The sequence below is a fragment of the Opisthocomus hoazin genome, chromosome 1 (assembly GCF_030867145.1).
Source record: "Opisthocomus hoazin isolate bOpiHoa1 chromosome 1, bOpiHoa1.hap1, whole genome shotgun sequence".
Lineage (NCBI taxonomy): Eukaryota > Metazoa > Chordata > Aves > Opisthocomiformes > Opisthocomidae > Opisthocomus > Opisthocomus hoazin.
Window position 1 is genome coordinate 93,621,472 of NC_134414.1, and position 20,238 is coordinate 93,641,709.

A 20,238-nucleotide genomic window follows, 5' to 3' on the forward strand; every position below is an offset into this window, starting at 1 on the left:
GTCCCACCAAGTCTCCACGGCAAGTGAAGGCACTGCTTCGCAGATCTCCAGCAGGATTGTCCCCCTCTCACCTGGGAGTGACAACGCCCATTTCCAGGCAGCGCTTTCTTTCTTTAGAGACAGATTTTCCTGGCACCTTGCCTTCCCGCACTGCCATCCTCCCTCTCTCTCCTGTTCTCATTTATTCTCATCCTCATTTATCTCACACACACGCACAGAAGATATTCCAGTGTGAAAGGGTGATCTCAGCCCATTCCCCTCCAGCTCAAGCCGACACGACTTCCACCGGCAAACGAAAGCAATTTGTAATTCTGGCAAAGCAACTAAACCACGGAAACAGAGAAAGATGATCTAACGTCTGGTATCCAAAATACTGCTGAGGGTGCAAGGGGCAAGAAAGCTGCTAATTTTTACAAACAATGTGCTGTGAGTCTAGTGCAAGTATGGTGACTGCTAGAATTAAATCGTTTGTGCAGAGGCCATATCATTATTTTTTTCAGTGGCTACAGAATCAGTATTTTTTGTGGTAGCAGTTTTGATCTGTGCTTTGAATACAAAGCAATTACAGTGTGAAACAGCACTATTTGGGAAAAAAAAGTGACTTTGACATTTAATTGTGTTCAAATCCCAGAGTTATTGTGGCACAATAGGAGTTATCATGTCATACTTCAACTCCATCTCTGCACTCCGTCACTACACACTTGCACGCTGTGTATGTGTATGCATATTTTTTGTGCACTCAGTGTTACACTGAGCAGACACATGAAAGGGAGATTCCCACACGGGCTGTCCAGGGCCAGCTCTGTTCAATGTTTTCACTAATGCCAGCACAGATTGTGGAAGGGAGAGTACATTAGTAAAATATTGTCTGTGGTACCAAGTCAAGAAGGACTGCAGAATTTCAAAGGTTGAGAGCAGAAATCAAAATGCACTTGACCCACTGGAAGAATTATGTGAAATCAACAAAAAGAAATTCAGAAAAGGCAAATCCACAGGGGAAAGAGTAATCAGTGATGCAAACACACAATGTGGAAAAACTGGTTAAGCAGCAGTTCTGCAGAAGAGCATCTGAGGTTGCACTTGGTCACTGCTTCACCATGAGTGAAAACTACAGCAATGCTACAAAGCCACCACATGTAATCCTTACCCAATTTACTAAAAGAGTAACACACAGTAGACACGGAAGACATTTCTTTTCTGGTCTTCTGGGAGCTAATGAGTCTTCAGCTGGAGGCGGTGGGCATGACACTCGGACAGAGTACAGAATTGAATGAGCATGAGGAGTCAGGAAAATACACCTTCTGCAGGAAAGCCTGCGTAGTCTGGTAGAGATGAATTTGAGATGAACCACAGTAATGCTTCTCTGTGTGAAAAGGATATATAAGAAAGACAGGTATCAAATGTTTCCCGTGTCCCCTGGAGGTAGGACAAGGCAAAAGCAGCTTAATTTGCAGCAAATATAATTTGTATATCCTAATTCCAAGAATAGGCATGCACTGAGAATATGCTGCCTAGGCTGGATGTGGAACCATCTTTAGCAGGGTTTACAGAACAGGTTACACAAAAAACTGCTTGAAACAACCTAGATATTGATTCATCCCTTTTTCTACAAGTACCCAGTATTTTCCTACTTGAGTACCATATAGTGATTTATGTTGCCCCAGGCTATGTCCCTGTAAATTGGCTCAGATTGGGTATTCAGAAGCAGAGGCACCTAGAATTGCTTGTCGTATTATTTAATGTAAAAGCTGGATTCTTGGCCTGTAGAGGCTGGGATGTGTTTAACAAAAATGGGAGATTTATGTGTCTGTAGCTAATACTTTTAAGTATGGCAATTTAAAAATTTGTAGCAATTCAGCCACAAGTAAGTGGAGAAAATGTGATGTCTTCTATTGTTTTCTGATGCACTGTGATATGTAGCTGTGAAATTCAAGCTCTTTGGCTCACAAAAAAACTCTGCCATAAACATTCACTAAGGATAGTCCAGGTAGTACAGAAGAACAACAGAAGAAAGAGCCAAATTCATTTGCTGGAGGGACAGTTATAAGAAGTTCATGAGAAGAGAAATAGCAGACTAAAGACTTTCTCCATTTCCTTCTTGCAAATCAGTCTTTGGGTGTTTAATGAGTTCCTATCGGCCTATGCAAATAATTCACAATGAATAATTTATCTGATGATTTTTTTCTGTTTGTGGGGTATCTACAAGCAAATTGGTTTCCTCTCACATATTCATTATTCAAAATTATGTTACCACATCTTTAGGTGAGTGCGTTTTCGCTGCAGTTGCTTTGCTCCACAATTGAGTATTCGTACCACCTACCTGAGGCAAATATCCCAGCAGATTCCTTTTACCCTCGATGCAAAGAGTCCTTCAAGCTGAATTAAGGTCTTGCTTTTAACAGGCTCTGCAAGATCTCTCTTCCTCCACTGATGCGGTGGAAGGGGCTAACCTCCTAACCTGAGCACCTGAATTACATGTGGGGGTCTGGATTAAATTGGCCAGCAGGAATTGCTACTGGTGCCAAACTAGGGACCCTCTCAGGCTCCCGCTTTCCAAATTAGCTGGCTGAACAGAAGAAAGATTTACCATGGAAACAGAAGAAGTACTTCTCCAGCTGTCCCATCTGCCGCTTATGTCCCCTATAACTTCCATGGTTTTGGCTGAGCTGTTCCCATTCACCGTTACATAGATTCTCACACTTGGTATGCACACAAGTGGTACTAAAAGGATTATGACCTGAGTCTCAAATCTTATTTTAATAGTCCCTATCTGAAGGAAACTACCACCATACCAGAAGTCTCACCCATTTCAGGTCAAAAGGATAGAAGTGTTCAGTGCACAGAACAACAGAGGGAACTCTCCTTCTGCTCCTTGGAACAAAGAATTAAATGCTTGTGTGGACAACTTTCAATTCATCTCTGTCATGAAATTTAAGGTTGCCAGTCCACAGCAGGCATGGTTTCTGCCATGTAGCACACTGAGGATGCCAAACAATGGCAGAGAACTGGCAAGGTCCTTCAGCAAGCAAATTCTGAAGAGAAAACTTAAACAGGACTGTTTTTTTCCAGATGTGCTCAGGTCTTTTGCGATCACATTACACGGAGGCAGTTCTATAAATTTCCCTGTGACTTCAGTGGAGACAATTAAGGCATTCAGCAACTGAACACTATGAAATATTTGTGTTGCAAAGAGCACTTGATAGCAAGACCCACTGTATTAGATGTCTAATGTGTCCAGCTCTATCAAATGTGTTCTTTAAGTGTGTCATCTTTAACTTTTTCAGTGGAGAATGTCGTATACACCACAGCATTTGCCTTTGAAGAATCGTCTTCCTTGGGAACACACCTCAGATTTCCTCTTTCACCACTTCCAAATGCGAGAAAAAGTCATTCCAAGTTATCAAGAACATTTTTATTCATGAATGGAAAGTCTGTTTCTTTACTGCAAAAGACAGGCCATCTAAAACTGCTGACTATTTGTGGCTGACCTGTTAATGTGGAAGGGGGAGAGCTTGTACGGTAGAGATAAATAGGGGGAAATGAAAGAACAGAAAGCATGCAAGGAGAGAAAGGAGATTAACAGAAGAGGGGAAAAGAAAGGCAAAGAAATAAGGGAATGGGAAAAAAAAGTATAAAAAGAAGGCAAAACATACCTTAGTGATGCCCTCAGTAGAAAGAAAAAAACAGTGGGAAAAAAAAGGATAATGGGAAAATGCAGGGACAATACCAGATCTTAAAATAGTTCTGAGAAAATAGAAGGTGCTGTCAAAATCTTAGTAAATGAATTTTTGCCTTGAAAAGCCAGTGATGGTTTTGCTTAAATGTTTGGCCACATAAAATCAAACTCCGCGATTCTGCCCGCATGTGTTTCTCAGTGAAGTCAATGGGAATCAATAGCAACAGCATCATTCAAATCTGTGCTGTTTTCATCGCAGCAAATGTAAACACAACACTCTTTTCATACCTGCAACATTCTTACGTCTCTTTGTAGCCTTTGTAGCATTCCTGATATATGTCTATCCCAAAACCACGGTTGTTAGCCTTGCTCTATTGATGGTGTCTAGCTGAAGAGAAGCCAGAAAGCGAGAACTCACATATTGTCTGTTCTTAATAAATAATCATTAAAAGATAGATCGGCAGCACCACAGCATTCTCCAACACTTCGTCTATTTGACTGGAGTCAGCTGCTCTGTACTTTCTCCCTATTCTTGCATAATTGAATACTACAACTTACCTTTTTTTTTCTGTACAAGAACTGCTCTTATGTGCAAAATATTGTAAACTCATTCAAATTTCATGAATCCACACTGGGCCTAATGCAAACTAGCCAGGAAAGCAGTACAGGAAAATCGAATAAATAGGCAAACCAACACCTCTTCACTACCCATCAATAGTTCTTCTTTTGCTGTTCCTTTTAACTGCTACCCAGGCCTGCCTAGCCTTTCTTACCCCCTTTGCAAAGAACACTGAATAATTTATGAGTAGCCAAAACTTACTCGATCATTTCACCCTCTTCAGACTTAGAGAATACCGCATAAAGTGTGTGTTCAAACAGTTGAATTGTCACATAGAGACCACATTTCTTGGACCGTTGATATTTCCATCCATCCACCTGATGGGTCTGATAAGACAACGTGCAAACAGGGCCAGGCAAAGTAGCAACAGTGTCACACAGGAGTTAGAGAAATGCTTCACTGGTGGCACCAGTCCAAAGATTTCTTGGCAGTTTAGACAAAAACAGAACATTGCGATCATAAAAGCAAATGAGCATGTAGGTCTCCCTTCAGACAGCGGTGAAACTCAGGTGGTGGAGGTGGAGGGCTGTGGGTAAGCACAGGGGGACACAGGGGCTGTGGGCAGGGAGCCAATGAGGTCCGTAGCCATCTGGAGGGGCTGGCAGGTGGCCAGAGGGTTTCTGGAGTTTGTGGGGATGCCCGCTTCCCACCTTCCCGTTGACCTCGCAGATACAGGTGCATGATACCCCAGCTTATTTTAGCACTATGGTGGAGCTCTGGTCTATAGTAGGGGCCCAGCACAGCACCAGCACCCCAGCCCTGCTCCCTCGGGGACCCCAACCCATGCCCACCGCTGGAGGGGGCCGGAGGGGAGCCCCACTTCCTTCCAGACTTGTGGTTTCCACCAAATGAGCTCAGGTGCTCCACGCGGAGAATGGGATGGGAAGGGGAACCGCGGGCACTGCTGCCGGCAGGCTGCCCGATCGCCGTGCCTGTCTGCTGGCATACAAGGAGATCAGCATATTACACCCCGCACGTCAGCATGAGTGAGAAACACTAACGTTCAAACGCACACCCTAAAATGGAATGGGCTTGGGTCTTCAAGACCAGCTTGTCAGTGCAAAAGCCTAATGATTCTTCTTTTTAATGTTAGTCTAGACACCAGAGTCATGACAATCCGTAGGGAGCCATAAGGCTTGTAGGCTTTTCTATACGTCTCATTTGGGATGGGAAGACAGATAATATACAAGCATGTTAACTAGCCAGAAAAAGTGACTTACAGTCTCGTGTACTGTGTGCTTTGAATTCCAACCATAGCTAAGCAAAGGAACAAATTCAGATATGTTCCTGAGTGGCCTATACAATCAACCATATCTATATCTAGGCCCTAAAACAGGAGGAGGATTTGTCTCCCTTTTAAAAATCAAGGTCCCCAAGCACATAATATTGAAGGAAAGAAAACTTAGTATTTCCCTCTAGAAGTCTTTCAGCAAAAGAGTGTGTCACAATGATGTACAGCAGGTAGGGCAAGAAAACAAATTTAATAGAATAGAAATACTGAATAAAGATTATTTTTAATGACACTGTCCCATAATATTTTCAGTTATGATACAAAAGCATATCTTTGATTTGCATGATATGAGCCTTTCCAGAAATACTGCATTAGTGGTAAAATAAGGGGTAGCAATGCAAAATCATTCATCAAAAAGCAGAACAAGCAGGTTTCTTATTTAGAGACCGACAGAGTTCACCAAAGCTACAAGGTCAGGTGAAATGAATAAGAAAAATTCTCTGGATTTTTCAGTCACTGGGGTTGTGAGAAAAACCCTGTCTGAGTTCGTCCCATTTTTATGTGCCTGTTGTGTACCTGCGCGGCTCGAGATTTCCTGTACGCAGAAAGCAGGATGCATTAATCATGAGGAACGGAGGACCTGGAGCTGCAGTGTGGCACTCCACATGAAACACCTCTAAAATATGCTAGTGTCAGATCTGCTTGGGCTGAAAATTATGTGCTGTTCATAATGTTGCATCTGAAAAGACTAAAATTAGTTGTATGCTCTCAGAAATCTTGCCGTACATCTACTCCCAATTCCTTTCCATTTCTGCCCTACCAAAGCATTGAAATTTTGATCTCTGTCTTAATCACGCTCCTCCTGTGTCTTTCACCAGACCTACACAGGTCCCGCCTGCCTTTCTCGTGCAAGTTCACCTCTGTGAAATTACTGAGGAGAGTAAGGCGAGGAAGATTTTCCCGTTACCTCGTGGGGAATTCATCTGCTGAGGCTTCATTCTCTGAAACGTATGGCTTTTGTTCCTGGCCTCCTCCACGTGGTTACGCACACAGGCACCATGATAATCTGACTTTCTGATGCGCTCCTTTCTCTTCCTGCGAACCTGCCAGATGGTGGTGTGTATTAGCTCTGAAGGCAAGCACTGAGCAATAAAGCCTGCTTGTTGTCATACTGGAGCACGAACAGCCTCGGCCACATTCCCAAGCATTTACTCTTTGTCTGGAGTTCCTCAGATATTTTGGTGCCAGCCATACATCACAACTTTAAGAGCTGAGGTGACAGTTCAAAATATGAAAATCATTGCAGAGTAAATGAAGCAAATGATCATTTCTGACAAATACACATGAGTGTGGCACTCAGAAATCTGGCTTGAATGTCTCTAAATAATTAAATCTATCTACCTCAGTAACTACATTTGAATTGCAAATTAATTCTCCAACTCAGCCCTGCCGCATATGCGCGTACCTACCAGTACCCTGAGCTCTCGCTGGCTGCTGTCTCTGAGGTGCACGACCACCTTTGGGCAAACATGCTTCACTGCCGGGAGCGCCCAAGGGCGAGGACACTTGGCACTGCTGGGCAGAAGCAAGTGAGCACCGCTGCGCCGGCGTTTCGTCGGTCGCCCTCCTTGCGCTTTCTTTCAGCGCCTTTCACTTGGCGCTGCGTCGTGCAGCACAGCCGTGACCCAAGGAGCCGAGCACCGGGGTCCCGAGATAATGCTGCCTTTGCAAACCTCGCTTAGCTCCATCACGTGTGTGTTGTGGTACCCTTTAACTGCCCAGTCATGCACTGCCCTCTCCACAAAGGTCGTGGCCTTCCTCTTTTTGCACAGAATAGACAGGGCATAACTGCTCACCTGATATTTCTCACTGGGGGAATGGCAAAAGAGGGTTAATTCCCTATATTGTTTCCATCTTTGTTCGGTGCTCCACTGACGCCTCCCTTATAATAAGTCACTCAGATTCCATTGTAGAGACACAATTATCCAACTCCCTACGTACTTCTCAGCATATGAGCATTTTCCCAGAAACAATGACTGGTTTTCTCCCAAATGTCCTGTGAGATGAGGAGACGTCCTCACATCCATTTTACAAATACAGTCTTGAGGCACAGAGATATTAATGTCAACAGGGCTAACTCATTTGAAACCTTCACAGTTTTACTTTTTTAGGGAACCTGGCACTTCATTACACTATATTTCTCCAGAGCGAAGTAGAGCTCTCCTGTCTCCACTGGAAACTCCAAGTGTTCTTCATTTCATTTCAAGAAGTCAGACTGAAGGGCTCAGATAAGAAATTCAGAAATTGGAGAACACACAGGCATCACCTGTGAAAAATGTCAGTGAAGTGACGTGATTTAAATCCCCTTGGAATTCTGGCAGCGTCAGGAAGAAAATCGAGTTCTCCGGGGTGGTATTTAGCAGCCTGTCCCAGGAGACTTCCCCCTGCTCCATCTTGCTCACTGCACGCTTTCCCAGTACCTGCAGCAGATAGTGCAGAGGTCCTGGGGGCGACAGCCTCTTGCTCCCCACAGCTGTGATACGTCCCACGGCCCACGTACCCTGAGCCGTTGGCGAGCCTGTGGGAAAAGCTGTGTGCGAGCAGGTAACCCAAGGCTGTGTTTGTTACCATGCAGGAGAATAAAGGCAGGTTTGCACAGGCAACTTGAAAACTGATTTTTTTTCCCTGTCCTGTGTCTCCCTTTGGTGCAGTAAGCAACCCCTTACGACAAGTGAGGAAGGGGCTGGGAAGTTCCCAGGTTGCGTGCTTGCAACCCCAAACCGCCCTCCTCAGGTGACACAAAGATGCCAACAGGAGATGGCCACTCTCGTTGCTTAGCAAAAGGAGCTACACTCTGCAATGGCAGTAAGTGAATTTTTACCCTTGCACCCCTTACCCGAACCTCTTTAATTCCTTGGGCCATGTTCAACCCTCCCGGCAGCCTGTGAGCCCTGATGCCTCCAGCCTGGTCCCACCTGAGCCCCCTCCCCAGCCCGCGGGGCCCGATTCTGCCCCCTGCTCCCACCCATCCCTTACCGGCCCCCACATCCCCCTCCACCACAGATACACCTGCGGTGAGCATGCACAGCCCCCTGCACGCAGAATGAGATAGGACATCAGGAATTGTAGTCTCTCAGGGGTGTTCCCACAGGGAGAGTGAGGGACGCCAGCCCAGCCCTCACCCAGCTTTCCAGCCTGGCTCTAGAGCCCTACCTGCACTAAAACATTTGGAGCTTTTTCACTCAAGCGAGGCAGTCATCTCTTTCTTGCAAACAGCCAAGTTGTTTCAGAGAATATAAACTGTGCACAGGTTTTGACAGTGAAAGTTCTAAATATAAACTCTTAAAATTTGACAAAATTATAAAGCACAGAAAAACAATTATATGAATATTTCTCTGTCCGAGAGTGAGGCTGGAGTACCTGGCTACATTATTTAAGGAAAGCTTTTGCAAACAGAAAGAATATTGATGTGGGCTCTGGATAACCAGATAACCTCAGCTGATGAAACAGTAACTAAATGGCTGCACTGTGTAGCGTAATTTTCTCTGTCAGGTGGCCAGTCCTCTGCTAGTCAGAGACTGCAGGGTAAATTCTCTCTACAGTGTCCTTTCTCTGTTTTCAAAAGTAAAAAACCCAAAGCTTTATAGCAGCACTTCCAATTTGTGCTTTCCACTAACAGGCAGCACCCTCTCCAACATCTTTTCATCTCTCTTCACAATACTAAATTACATGGATCTAATCCCAGCTGAATCAGATGATTGTGCCCATCTGTACTGTGGAGGGACTTACAGCCAGCCTCACCCAACGTACCCAGTGTCTGTTCTGCAAACATCATGCCTGCTATCCACACCTAAAAGCAGTTATGGCTGACTGGCAAAACATTATTTTTATAATGTGAGACCAACTATTTACTATTTATTTATGTAATCTCTTTTATATGTATGTATTTATATGTTTTTGTAATTAATAAATAAGAGATTATTATAAAATAATATAATAATAAATTAATAAATTATATGTTCTGTTTCTTTCTTTTTTTTATATAAGCAATTTATAATCCATCAGCCCAACTGCAGATTTAGGTGTATATAGAAGTTCGGGGCAGCTGTAGTCTACCTGGCACCATCTGTCGTAGTCACTGATACCGCAGGTGCTACAGAGATCACGGACAGCCTTGGGGAGGGGAGGAGGTTTGTGCGGGTGCATTCCGTGTATTTTTAGAAGGCGTTTTGTCAGATCTGCCAAATCCATCGCATGAAGAAAGGATGTTATACCGATTCCAAGTGACTCCATTAATGCAGGTGGGTACAAAGTGCCGGGTAGCCACGCTGCCTGATCACAGCTCACAGTCCTACGCCAGCTGGGTTGCACCATCACCTGTCAAACGCAGACAGACCTGGCTTTCTGCGGCTCGTCTAGATTGCCATGTAGGCCCAAGCGTGAGGTTTGGGACTGGAAGCCAGCCTGGCGAGGCACCCGACCTGCCTGGCTGCTGCGATGGCCAAATTAACTCCTGGTGACCACTGCATCAGCGCCCACCCAGGTTAAAATGAGCCGGTGCTCCACTGGACCCCGTGCGCCTGCAGCTTCAGGTTGCCTCGGGAAGCACGAGGGAAGCTTTGGAAAACAGCTCTAGCTGGGCACATGTTTGTTTGCAAACTAACATGTGAGAAGATGAAGGAGCTGCTGTCTCAACAAGGGAACTCGCTGTCACTCAGCTGGGACGTCGCGACCATCGCCGGAACGGCTCAAACTTCTTAAACAGCTTTGAGCTCTTCCAGATGCCAGTGCTCGTGCCCCACGTTCTGTCACAGCTGGTGGTTAGTGTCCCAGCACTGCAGGCACAGTATTTAAGAAGAGATTTCAAACTCCCTGTGTGATACAAGTGAGGCTGGTCCAGCACACTTGGGCTGGCAGTCTCAATGGGTCTGGAACCTACTTCCAAATTCAGAGCAAAATCACAGTGTATATTCCCCTGAATGATTAATGTAGCAGCCATGGAGCTAACTAATAATAGAAATAACAACACATCATCTGTGCTTATTGTATGCAACAAATATATGTCCCTTCAGGCTGACCAGCCCTGGCTCTGCCACGTTTCTGAGGACAGTGGGTGAGGAGCACTTTGCCGCAAGCATGGCAGCAAAGCCCGAGACAAGCTGTGGCCGTGGGAGGGTGTCCCACATACCCTGGGCTGGGCGCATGAGGTTTCAGTGCTGGCAGCCTCTCCCAGCCCCAACAGCAGTGGAGGGTCGAGAGCAGGTGTCCGGAGCTGCTGGTGCTCTCCTGAGATTCGTGTCTGCCCGTTCAGCTCAGGAAACCACCCCGACAGCCCCGCACCCGCTGAAATCACACGTCAGGCCACGTAAGATTGTCCTTCAGAATTACAGGATTTTTCAAACAGAAAGCATTCATCTTCTTTTATGCTTTAATTGTGAGTCTTTGGAGTCCCCTGTACAAGCTGGTCTCTTTGGCTATGAAAGCCTCCTAATAACGCAATGTAGTAACATGACTTCTGATAGGGAAGCTTCAAGGACAACAGCAAAAGCTGCGGCTTCTGCAGTAAAGCTCCCAGAGCGGGCAGCACCAGGAAGGCATCACAGGCAGACTCTCAGCATGCTGTTTACTGAGGGACACCCGCGGCTCTGGCCATCAGGCCCTTTGCTGTTCTTCCATTTCCACTCCACTGTTTCTCACCAAAGTGACAGGTGTGAGACCATGGATCTCAATTATTGTCTGTTAACTGCTTAGATGGAAGTTGACAGAATATGAAATATTCTTATTAAACACATAAAAATAACTGCAGGGAGGCTAAAGTGTATATATATATAATTGTACATGTTATATCTATGCTTATATATATATAGAATGTTTTTTCTCAAGGAGCCAATGAAAAACTATTTGCTTTCATCCTTTGCTTCTGAGATAGTTACTTTCTGATTAGGTACAGCATTGACAATTATTCCACTGCTTGTTATATGAAACACTAGAGTATTATTTCATATGTAAGTGATGCCTTTCTGGAAATAGTTGTCTTTTTGACATAGTGTTATACATATGCTTCTTTGATTAGGCATCCTGCAGGTTAATAAAATCAAAAGACAGATACCTTGAGACAAATTAGATATTTCCCGTCAATAAAATGTAATGCGACGCACTTAATATATAGGAAATATTGATGCCAATAAATGCTTTCGGCTGCTTGGGCTATTCATCCCCATGGAACCACTGTTATTATTGCAGCCCTATGACCACACTGCAGTAGTCTGTGAACAGAGACGAGTTTATCTAAACAAGAGCCATGAGCAGTAGAAGATGGTTCTTCACTGAAAAGATCCATCTGATTTTGAATTTGCTTAGTCATTCTCTAATTTGTTCGTCATGTACAGAATTCACTATATTCACTCATAAAGCCAGGACATTTTTACAAATGTTTGAATGACGACAGTGCTCTGCAGCTGTTTGGTACTGCTGCTGAAATGGCATTCGTGTTGGTGAAGATCCCTCTGATGAGACATCTGCTCATCTAAGCAGCCACAGAATTGTTAACAGACAACTTGAGAGAAGGAAAAATTCTGAAAAAGTAAAAAGAAACTTTAAAAACCCTCCTATCATTCTTTATTTTTCTTGGATATTTATAATTCATGTAAGGGTCATTCTCTTCTCTGGGCTTTGGTTAAGAAACGTTCATGCTCCAGCCTAGTTGGAAAAAAATCAGTGAGATTCATTTGCAACTAGTACAATTAATTGTGGAAGACCTGTTGCCATGAGCTGCATTATGTTTTATCATGTTGTTTAATATGCGAAACACGCGATATCATTTTCAAATGTTTAGCACATACTCTCTTTCTAAAATTTGACATTTGTGAGGTATTTCAAGAAAAACAGTAATTTAGGCAGAAAGTGCAGAGTAATTAAAAATTAGTCCAAAAAAGCCCTTGTTTTGAGTTTTGTGATTTTTTTTAAGCCTTTCTATATTAACAACGACAAAACAGAGAAAGACAAAATATGCAAATATTGAAAGCTGTGTGGATTTGCAGTGGCTCTGGGCTTACTTTAGTCACTAACAGGAGCCTCCAACATTCAGATTCTCAGCAGTCAGCCAACAGAAAACAAAATTTCTGACGGTTTCTGCCATTCTTCAACACGATATGAGAAGCCATCTTAACCAGCTCAAGAATGAAGAATGATGGGACCCACTCTACACAGGACCTTCGCTAAGGCTCCCTTCCTTCAAAGCCAGGAAGACAAAAAGAACATCTGCTAGGCTTTTTTTCTTTTAATATGGAAAAACGTTTGGGGGACATTCACTGCGGGTTTGTTGAAGACAAGGTGGAAGACCTGAACTGGCTAGCAATGGATTTAATGGAAACAAGGAAATCTGTTCATTCATCAAAGATTACGACTCCCATGGTGTGCCCAGCCCACCCCCATATCCCTTTGATTTGTAGCATCTCGACTCATGCCTCGAAACAGCTGCATTCTTTGTGCTCCCCTCCTGAAGTAACTGAACAATAAGACCAACCAATGAAAATAAACAAAATATCCCCTTTTTTAAACAATAGTGACCTTTTCTCGAGAAAATAACAATTTTGATAAAAGTTTATTGTTTTTCCCAGACTCCTGGTGACCAGGGAAGAAAAGGTCAAGTTTCCACTAAAGCATTTTGCATCTGAGCAGTCTCGAGAGGAGGGAGAGCTCAGCTCGCTGGAGGCAAAGGCCCAGAGGTGACCACATCAATGCAAGCACTGGCTGCCACCAGCATTCCAGCCCCCTCCCTCCAGCCCTAGTGCCCACCGCTGCCGTCCCCCAGGCAGCCTCCCCTCCTGCCACAACACAAAGCAAACCCACCAAAACACAGCCTCGCCTGTGTCACCCTGCTGGAAAGCTCTATGAGCAGGAGAGGCTCCAGCAAAGCAGAAGACCCTTTTTTACACAAAACAGAATGATCTGCTATGTACTGTGTGGCTCTATGGGGAAAATTGGACGTTGAGAAAAAAAAATCCCTAATTTTTCCATCTAACTGAGTGACAATTACAATTAGATGGACCCACTTGGGAAATTATGGTACATGGAAAGGACATGGTACCATAATCCTTTCAAAAACACTGATGGTCTCAGAAGGGACCTCCCAGAAGCCCCAGATGACCCCCTTCCTCCTCCCAGTTCTGCTGTGCCCCCTTTACTCTTCCGTGGATTGGGATGTCTGCATCCACCTCCCCGCTCCGACGCAGAGTGCTCCCCCACCTTGCACTGGAAGCGGCAGCAGCAGGAGGGTTCACAGCTCAGCAACCTGAGCCCTGCAGCCTGGAAAACAAGGAAGAAAAACAGGGCAAAGATTATAGCAGTTTTGGTGGAGCAGGGAAACGTGGACATTAAATTGCAGCAGAATATGGATTAAAAGGGGTTGAACCTGGTTTGGCACGAAAACTCATCCACAGCTATTGTCTCTGCAAAGTTATCTTTTCCAATCTCCTTCTTCACCTTCCGGTAAGGTTTATTTATAGGCCATCCTTTCATTTTTTTTAATGCATAATTATGAACTGCTGAGGGCTAAAGGAGTTGCAGTGAATGGAATTTGAACTGAAAGGGAAAATGCCTCCTAATATCTCATGGAAAATTAATTCCTGGTGTCTACAGCAGGAATCTGCTGTTCAGCACCTCTGGATTATGCATGAGTTACAGGCCAGGATGCTCTGGCTGATAGGGGAGCACTTTCCACTGTTAGATATCTGCCTTTTAAAGTTATTAGGGGAAGGGAAAAGCTTACCATTGTGTTTTACAAAATAACTGGAATTTGTTTATAGAACCTGCTCACACCAGTCAAATCTCAGTATAAAGAATGCTTATGCAAACCAGCAGGTTGATCTCAAAAATCCAGAAGTATACAAGGTATGAATGGAAAAAATACGTATATTGGCTGTAGGTTGTCACAGTGTTCTACTTGCTTCCAAGTTGAAAACTTTCTGCTTTAAGGAAAATTAGAGCAGGGTTTTAATTCAACAGCATTTCCAGAAAAATATTTATATACTTCATAACTTCATATTTATCATGTTGATGGATAAAAACAAATGAGCATTGTCACATCCTGCCACTGAACAAAATGTCATGGAAGCCAAATGACACATTTAGAATTTATGAATTTTTATTCCAGGAGAGAGAAAAAATGTTAAATACAGTTAAGAAAAAAGTAAAGAAATCAAAACAATGAAATAGAGGATTTTTTTTGTTTTATTACCTCCAGAATTCCCACCTCTTCTATTTAACAGTCAGGGAAATAAAGACCTGTCATCCGGTATCTTCACAAATTACGGTCTGACCTGTAAATACAAACTGAGCACATGATGCGATGTTGAAGTGTTTCTATTTTCTGTTTAATATTGTTTCCTGCATTCATATGCTAATAAAGGTTAAACTAGACGACCCTTCAAGCTACCCTCCACACTTTATCTGCGAGAGCTATAAAAGCCAAAGAAAATTGGTGCATTTATAATGTGAAAAGAGAAAGACTTCAAACATAGTAATGAAGAAGCGTATCTCTTCTCATGTATCATTCCAGAAGCAGCTGTTTACAACAAAAATATTTAGTCAGAACTGGATTTTTATGAGAAATCCTCGTGTGTTACTAATCTTCCACTGACATCAAACTGATTCCGCTGGATCTTTCATTTGCTCCTGGTAAATCACCCTGCTCATAAAGAAAATTGCCTTGTCCTGACTTTGATTTCCACGTTGATTTTTAGTGTGGCCGCAGGTATATGCAGCAGTTTACCCTTGAGAAAAATCAGCATAGTCATGCTAGCACTATCTTCATTCTAAATAAAACACACAAACATTGTACAATGAACAAAACAAAATAAAAAATGAGAGGAATTCATTCTTAAACAATTCCACTCTAGAACAGCCTTTTTACCTCAGACTCCACAAACAGAACCAGATGTGAAACTGAGTACAAGATAGACCACATAACCACAGATGAGAAGCAGACAGAAGTTTCTATCAATCTCCTTGTCCCTCTTGACTTCCCAGGCTTCCCTTCAGCCTAGCTAAAAGATCAGTTAATCCTCCTTCACACTGCAAATACACTGGCTCCTTTTTAACCCCCTCAGTAGTGTGAAATACATACCAAAAAACCCCTCTGTAGAGTCCCACAAAGAATCTGTAGACAAAAAAGTAGCTGACTGAAGTCACCTCTTCATATCTCCACATCCTTCAAAAGAGCAAGGCCATAGAATCATAGAATCATTAAGGTTGGAAAGATCACCAAGTCCAACTGTCAACCCAGCACCACCATGCCTGCTAAACCATGTCCCGAAGGGCCACATCTAGAAGTTTTTTATAACACCTCCAGGGATGGCGCCTCAACCACCTCCCTGGGCAGCCTGTTCCAATGCCTGACCACTCTATAAGTAAAGGAATTTTTCCTAATATCCAATCCAAACCTCGCCTGAAGCAGCTTGATGCTATTTCCTCTCATCCTATCGCTAGTTACTTGGCAGAAGAGACCAACACCTGCCTCACTACAACCTCCTTTCAGGTAGTTGTGGAGAGCAAGAAGGTCCCCCCTCAGCCTCCTCTTCTCTAGACTAAACAGTCCCTGCTCCCTCAGCCACTCCTCATAAGACTTGTTCTCTAGACCCCTCACCAGCCTCGTTGCCCTTCTCTGGACACGCTCCAGCAACTCAATGTCCTTCTTGTGGTGAGAGGCCCAAAACTGAACACAGTACTCCAGGTGTGGCCTCACCAGTGCCTGACACAAGCCAGGATGCCGTTGGCCTTCTTGGCCACCTGGGCACACTGCTGGCTCATGTTCAGCTGGCTGTTGACCAACACACCAAGGTCCTTTTCTACTGGGCAGCTTTCCAGCCACTCCTCCCCAAACCTGTAGCATTGCATGGGGTTGTTGTGACCCAAATGCAGGACCTGGCACTTGGCCTTGTAGAAACTGCTACAGTTGGCCTCGGCCCATTGATCCAACCTGTCCAGATCCCTCTGCAGAGCCTTCCTACTCTCAAGCAGATCAACACTCCCACCCGACATTGTGTCATCTGCAGATCTACTGATGGACAACTCAATCCCCTCATCTAGATCATTGACAAAGATGATAAACAAGAATGGACCCAAAACTGAGCCCTGGGAAACACCACTCGTGACCAGCCGCCAGCTGGATTTAACTCCATTCACCACCACTCTCTGCGCTCGGCCACGCAGCCAGTTCTTTATCCAGTGAAGAGTGCACCCATCCAAACCATGCGCAGCTAGTTTCTCCAGGAGGATGCTGTGGGGAACAGTGTCAAAGGCCTTACTAAAGTCCAGGTAGACAACATCCACAGCCTTTCCCTCATCCACTAGGCGGGTCACCTGGTCATAGAAGGAGATCAGGTTGGTCAAGCAGGACCTGCCTTTCATGAACCCATGCTGGCTGGGCCTGATCCCCTGTTGTCCTTCACATGCTCAGTGAGCTCACTCAGGGTGAATCACTCCATAATCTTCCTCGGCACCAAGGTCAGGCTGACAGGCCTGTAGTTCCCAGTATCCTCCTTCCGGCCCGTCTTGTAGATGGGTGTTACACTGGCGATCCTCCAGTCATCTGGGACCTCCCCTGTTAGCCAGGACTGCTGACAGATGATGGAGAGTGGCTTGGCCAGCCCCTCCGCCTGTTCCTTTGGCACTCTTGTGTGGATCCCATCTGGCCCCATAGACTTATAAGTGCCCAGGTAGCATAGCAGGTTTTTAACTGCTACCTCCTGGATTATGGGAGCTTTATTCTGCTCTCCATCCTTATCTTCCAGCACTGGGGGCTGAGTACCATGGGAATAACCAGTCTGACTATTAAAGACTGAGGCAAAGAAGGCATTAAGTGCCTCAGCCTTTTCCTCATCCTTGTTGGCAATATTCCCCCTCGCATCCAATAAGGGATGGAGACGCTCCTCGGCCCTCTTTTTGTTGTTGATGTATTTCAAAAACATTTTTTGTTGTCTCTTACAACAGCGGCCAGCCTGAGTTCTAGCTGGGCTTTTGCCTTTCTAATTTCCTCTCTGCACGACCTAACAAGACCCCTGTATTCTTCTTGAGTCGCCAGCCCTTTCTTCCATAGGTGGTAGACCCTCCTTTTTTCCCTGAGTCCCAGCAAGAGCTCCCCGTTCGGCCGGGCCATTCATCTTCCCCACTGGTTCATCTTGTGGCACATGGGGACAGCCTGCTCCTGTGCCTTTAAGACTTCCTCCTTCAAGAATGTCCAGCCTGCCTGGACTCCTTTGCCCTTCAGCACTCTCTTCCAAGAGACTCTCTCAACCAGTGTCCTGAACAGGCCAAAGTCTCCCCTCGGGAAGTCCATGGTGGTGGTTTTGCCAGCCCCCCTGTTTACTTTGCCACGAACGAAGAACTCTATCATTTCACGGTCACTAAGCCCAAGACAGCCTCTGACCACCACATTTCCCAGCAGTCCTTCTCTGTTAGTAAAGAGCAGGTCTAGCGAGGCACCTCCCCTCGTAGGCACACTTACCAGCTGTTTCAGGAAGTTATCTTCCACACACTCTAGGAACCTCCTAGACTGTTTCCTCTTTCCTGCATTGTATTTCCAGCAGATGTCCTGTAAATTAGCGTCCCCCACGACAACAAGGGCTACCAATTGTGAGACTTCTGCCAGTCGCTGGTAGAAAACTTCATCTGCCTCTTCATCCTGGTTGGGTGGTCTATAACAGACTCCCAGCAGGATGTCTGCCTTGTTGGCTTTCCCCCTCATCTTTACCCATAAGCACTCGACCTTATCGTCACAATCGTTGCGGTCCACACAATCAAGGCAGTCCCTAGCATACAGAGCCACCCCACCCTCTCTCTTTCCTCATCTATCCCTTCTGAAGAGCTTGTAACCATCCATCGCAGCACTCCAGTCATGAGAGTCATCCCACCACGTTTCTGTGACAGCAACCAAGTCATAGCTGTCGTGCTGCACAATGGCTTCCAGCTCCTCCTGTTTATTGCCCATGCTACGTGTGTTGGTGTAGATGCACTTGAGCTGGGCTATCGATCTCACCCCCAACCCCGGCATGCCTCACCTGGGCTCATCTCTAGTGAGCCTGTTTGTATCCCCTTCCCCCTTCGAACCTAGTTTAAAGCCCTCTTGATGAGCCCTGCCAGCTCATGGGCAGGAATCCTTTTTGCCCTTTGAGACAGCTGGACTCCATCTGTCGCCAGCAGGCCCGATGCTGTGTACACCTCCCCGTGATCAAAGAAACCAAAATTCCACTGGTGGCACCAGTCCCTGAGCCACCTGTTAATCAGGTGAGTTTTCCTGCTCCTTTCAGTGCTTTTCCCTGCCACTGATGGGATGGAGGAAAACACCACCTGTGCCCCTGATCCTTCAGCCAATCGCCCCAGTGCCCTGAAGTCCCTTTTGATGACCTTGGGACTTGTCTCCGCGATCTCATCACTGCCAACCTGCATTACCAACAGCGGGTAATAATCAGAAGGCCGCACCAGGCCAGGGAGCTTCCTAGAAATGTTTCTTACCCGAGCCCCAGGGAGGAAATAGGCTTCCCTGTGGGATGGGTCTGGTCGGCATATCGGGCCCTCTGTTCCCCTCAGAAAGGAATTACCTATGACAATTACCCTCCTTTCTTTCTTCTTAACAGGGGCAGTTACAATGTGTGGGGCTGACTGACTCTTCGTAGGCAATCCTCTGAATGGACCTTTGTCATGAACATAAATGGTTGATTTGGCTGAGAAGCAACAGATTTGGATGAGAAGTGCTATAAGGAAAAGATTTAATGAAAACCTTTATAATACATAGAAAAAATCTCAGGTTGCCCTATGGAGAGAAAAATGTGGATAGAGAGGCTGGCTTTAGCACAAATGTTTCTAGTGTTTCACCAAATAATGTTTAGCTGAGATAAACATGAACTAGCAAATCTCGATGTGTCCACTGATAAGGCTAGAGAAAGAATTATCATTATAGAATAAATGGTATTCTTTTTTAGGCAGAGCTGGTAAACAGCAGCCTACAGGGAAGCAAAAAAAGCAAGCATGTCCATTGCAAAGGAATTACAATAAAAACGCCGTGTGTTACTATAATGTTTCATGATCACGCAGGATGAGCCAACACCAATTACAGGCCAAATTCCACTTTGAAAGTACAAACTAGTCTCCTATTTACAGCAGCAATGATAGAAGAAGGAAATATTGGCCATGACCTCACCTTTTATTAACATCGTAGGTGCCAGAAGCCAGATGTACAAAGGTACTTTTTTAGTTAAACTGGCGTATGGGCCCATTGACACAAATACAGAGATTTACAGAAAATCCTCACAGGATGCCTGAAGTGGCTTTTTAAATTTTCAGTCACAAACAAATGAATCATGTTAGAAAAAGTACACAGAAACAGAACTGCTACCATCACCACCAGCACTGACAGTTTTAAGAAACCAAAATTAAATTTGCCAGTTCTAGGCACTGGAAGTTCCTTCTCTGTGTCGTTTGTATGTACACACACAGTCTGACAAAGCACCCCCAAAATCAAAACACAAATTTAAAAAAAAAAAATTATGCCAATTTTTAGAAAATACACCATAGTACAGTAAAATTCTTTCATTATTTTTTTCAGCTTTTCAGTTTAATCTGAAGAATGCACATCACATTAAGTCCTTCTCTCAAGAAGTTTTCTTTACATTCAATGTACAGTAGAAACTACTCTTTTTTAGACATTTTAAGATC